Source organism: Gavialis gangeticus, unplaced genomic scaffold (assembly GCF_001723915.1).
Source record: "Gavialis gangeticus isolate Ggan-Ray unplaced genomic scaffold, GavGan_comp1, whole genome shotgun sequence".
NCBI classification, from domain to species: Eukaryota; Metazoa; Chordata; order Crocodylia; family Gavialidae; genus Gavialis; species Gavialis gangeticus.
Genome location: NW_017729032.1, coordinates 2,989,207 through 2,990,191, shown reverse-complemented (window position 1 = coordinate 2,990,191; position 985 = coordinate 2,989,207).

The window sequence follows — 985 nt, the reverse complement described above, 5'->3', positions numbered from 1 at the left end:
CCTGCTCTTGGAAACTTCCAAAGATGGAGATAACACAATTTTTCTAGGTCCCCGGTTCCAATTTTTACCACCCTCAAAATCAGAAATCTCTCCTAATCTCCTACCTCAATTCCCTCTGCTGAAGCTTGAGGCCATTGCTCCTAGTCCTGTCCCATACAACCACAGAGAAAAACCCATCTGTATCCTCTTTATAATCACCCTTCTGTTACTTTAAAATTGAGCTTGGGTGGAGAGCGAGATTAATGATCAGTGAAACCATTCCAGTCATACATCAAAAGCCTTATTGGGATATGCTTAAGCACTAACTTATTCACAACAATAATTATAATACTCGCATAGCCTTGGAGTTGAGAGAAGTCAGGTCAGCTGGCCCAGCATTGCCACTTCCTCCGTGATTCATAAGGGTAAAAAATGCTCAGAGGAGTCTTGAGTGATCTGATTCCTTGCAGCTATACAACTTTTTTACACTTCTGGCTACACCTGGTTAGTCACATACACCATTTCATATTTGACTAACCTAATTCAGCATCCAATCAGCATCTGCTTCCTTCTTTCCTTTAGGTTGCAAAACACAAGCCCTGCCTGGCAACCTGATACTTGCTTAACTTAGTCATGGGCACTTGCACCATCATGGCATTATTCTGGCCAAGTGGGGCTTGCCAGGCCTACACTTTGGGTATTTGAAGACTGCTATCAAATCCCTTCCCTCCCATTCTTCCCCAGATTAAATAACCCTAGTTCTTTCAGTCAATATTTCCTTGTAAGTCTTGCTTCCCAGGCCCCTAATCATTTGGTCACTCTGCACTGAACTCTTTCCAAACTGTCCACATCCTTCTTGAAGCCTGGGGTCCAAAACTGTACACAGTGCTCCAGGTGAGGCCTCACCAGTGCTGAATAGAGTGGAAGAATCGCTTCCCTTGAATTGCAAGTGATCCTCCTGTTAATACAGCCCAGGATGCTGTTGGCTTTTTTTTTTTTTTTTTTT